The sequence below is a fragment of the Ailuropoda melanoleuca genome, unplaced genomic scaffold (assembly GCF_002007445.2).
Source record: "Ailuropoda melanoleuca isolate Jingjing unplaced genomic scaffold, ASM200744v2 unplaced-scaffold74899, whole genome shotgun sequence".
NCBI lineage: Eukaryota > Metazoa > Chordata > Mammalia > Carnivora > Ursidae > Ailuropoda > Ailuropoda melanoleuca.
In genome coordinates, this window is record NW_023250390.1 from 401 (window position 1) to 3,755 (window position 3,355).

Genomic DNA, 3,355 nt, shown 5'->3' on the forward strand with positions numbered 1-3,355 from the left:
CTATGATCTCCCAAATCTCGTAGATGTCGGAGAACATCTCACCATGGCTGAAGAAGTCCTGGTAGATGATCATGAAAGCAGCTGGAGAGAGACCACTGTGGAGCTAGTTTAGTGGGAGCCCAGATCTCTGAGCCAGTGGTACAGTCTGAGCGCACTGGCGGGGAGGAGGAAGTGGCAGAAAAGTCACACTCCCAAGTTTTGAATGTAAGAGTATAGGGTCCTTCTCTAAGAGTTAACTTCTGGTATGTTACCATTTCCTCTGCCTGTCCTCCTTCCCTTGGGAGTCCAAGCCCAAGACATTTGGAGTTCTTATAGTAGTAGGAAGAGGAATTGGGAAACTAGCAGAGTGGACTCAGATAAGGGCAGAAATCAGATTCTAGAGCCACCATGAGCAGATTATTCATCAAATTCTCTAAGGAAGAAGTCTAAGGAAGCTTCTTTCTTAGCAATTATCTTCTAAACCTTCCCATTTTTCAAGGCATAATCTTCTGACAAGTCTATTTTTTGGCCCTTCATTCCATCCTTACAAGAAATATTTGTTAACTGAAGTAGAGTTGACACATAATGTTACACTAATTTCAGGTGAACAACATAGTGATTCCACAACTCTATATGTTATGCTATGTTCACCACAAGTTGGCTACCATCAGTCACTGTACTCCACTATTACAATACCATTGACTATATTCCCTTTGCTGTACCTTTCATCCCTGTGACTTACTCATTACCTAAGTGGAATCCTGCATTTCCCACTCCCCTTCAACCATTTTGCCTATCCTCCCTTTTCACCACTGGTAACAATCAGCTTGCTCCCTATATTTATGGGTGTGTTTCTACTTTTTTGTTGGTTTGTTTTATTTTTTAAATTCCACAGATAAGTGAAATCATATGGTGTTTGTCTTTCTCTGACTCATTTCACTTATTATAATATATTCTAGGTCCATTCATGATGTCACAAATGGCAAGATCTCATTTTTATGGCTGAATTATATTCCTCTGTGTGTGTGTGTGACACCTTTATCCATTCTTCTATCTATGGCCACTTAGGTTGCTTCCATATCTTGGCTATTGTAAATAAAGCTGCAGTAAATAGCTTTAAGAATCCAGAATCCAGTGAACACAACCACCTCCTGTTCAGTTGCACACTCCCATTTTATTCTGTAGTTTTTATTCCACCATTCATAATACTTGCTCTAATGTCAAAAATACTGCTAGACTGCAGGCTCGGTGAGGACAGGGTTCATGTCTGGCTTATGTCTGAGTTTCACTTCTCCATCCCGAGTATTTGGCACAGCTCCTGGAAGGAAGTATACTCAGTACTAATGGGAGGCATGACTGAAGCAATGAATGAACAATAAATCCTCTACTGGGATACACAGAGATTCTCTCTGTGGAAGGCAAATCTAAAAGGAAATCCATGACCTGGATCCCTCTCTTCCTCTGAAAGCACTCACTCATTAAACCCTTTTCATTGGGGGACTGGGTAGCTCAGTGGGTTGAGCATCTGCCCTCCACTCAGGTCATGATCCCAGAGTCCTGGGATAGAGTCCTGCATCAGGCTCTCTGCTCAGTGGGGAGTCTGCTTCTCCCTATGCCCACCCCCACCCTGCTCTCTCTCTCTCTTAAAAATAAATAAATTAAAAATCTTTTTTAAAAAACACATCTTTCATTGTAAGTACTTGTAATTCTATCACTATCACTTTTTTTTCTTATCAATTCCATTCACGGAAAAGTCCAATGAAGGCAGAATCACAGACATGATAATCTGTATGGATAAGTAAAGCACAGAGTAAACTGAATGGATTTTTACACAATTAGGTAATTTTACAACATTAAATATTTGATCAAAATATGCATAATCCCAAACTACCACATGACTTATTTGATGACTGATGCATGTCATACAATTTTTTTTTTAAATTCTTCCTTGATTTCCTCAGGGAAGAAAGAGGTTTTCACTTGTAACTCAGGTAATTTCTAAGTGGTGAATTGGCAGAAAGAAATAACCTGCCTTTCAAAAGAAAGTGATTTAGTTTAGAATTAGTAAGCAGGACATGTGGACTCTATTAAATTCACTGATGATTTATCACATATTTTCACAGGCCTTTCTGAGGAAAAATAATCAATAATAACTTTTGATAATTATCATTTTCAGCCTGCATTTATTTTGAAGCAGAGTTGTATCAATTATATTTATTATCAGGTTGCCTCAAAGCTATTTCCATACACTACCTTGTTTGTCATAAAAACTACAAGAAAGAAAGCATTATTCATTACCAGACATCCAGGTCCATTCGCACAATAATCACTGCAGAGTTTTGGAGAAATATGCTCTACACCAGGAAACTAAAGGATACAGAATCACCACAAATCACACGCTACCTTTTCTTGAAGCAAATAAAACCTTCTGCGCCAGTCTCTTTTACCTGAAAATGTTCAGAGGAACCAAACAATGATAACAAGAAGAAAGGATGCTAACATGTATTGAGGTCTCCCTCTTGCCTCCTGTTTTTGAAGGTCTGTTGAAACTACTCGCCCCATAATTATTCTGTGAATTAGATTTTTTTTAATATTCGCTTTCAAATGAGGTTCAAAGAATTCAGTGTTTTGGGGAGGTTGCTAAAACACGTTTGACCCCAAATCCCGTTATTCCTGCATCAAAAAACTACTAAAGACGAGCTGCTGCTCTGGAACATACTGATAAATTGCCTGTAACATCCAAGCACAGACTACTGCCTCCAGCTCGCACTGCGCAGAGCACTGCTGCTCGGGGCTCCCAGCCGCACCTCACAAGTCAGGCCCTCCGGGTCTGCGCAGGAAACAGGTCACTGTCACCCACCCTTATCAGTGTGTCCTCAGGTCAGACCTGGAAGCTAAGGCGCCAAATGCCCAAAGCCCTAGAGCCAAATGAATGTGTTTAGATTGCTTACAAATGCGTTCGCACCCGAGAAACGAAGAGAGTCAAAGCTTGTCATCGAATTACAAAAACCATGTGCACCTCGGGTTTCTGATTTACCCTCAGCGAGTCCGGCGTTCCAAGGAGAGAGCAGAGTCCCGCAGGAGAAACCAGGCTCTGCCCGGGAGGAAGGCGAAGAAACGGGTTCTGGTGACGAGTTCAGAAGAGGAGCCACGGGTGGACTTCGGCAGCGGGAGGGAAGGGACCTGAGAAGGGCGGACACGCGCGCGAGCGGACCGTGAGGCGAACTCCGCAAGCCCGCGGCTCCGACCAGAGCTGCGCGTCCAGCCGGCGGCGGGTCCAGCCACACGCGCCTCGGCTTTAGGCTCGAGCGGCGTCGTCGGTCTGCAGAAGCGCAGCCCGCACGGAATGTCTGACAACAGGGGCCTCAGCAGAATA

The 3,355-nt window shown here is 43.0% G+C and overlaps 1 pseudogene; it reads right to left on the bottom strand.

The window, feature by feature from the left end:
* Nucleotides 1–73, bottom strand: part of LOC117800699 — a 467-nt pseudogene extending 394 nt beyond the window's left edge.
* Nucleotides 74–3,355: the final 3,282 nt, after the last annotated feature.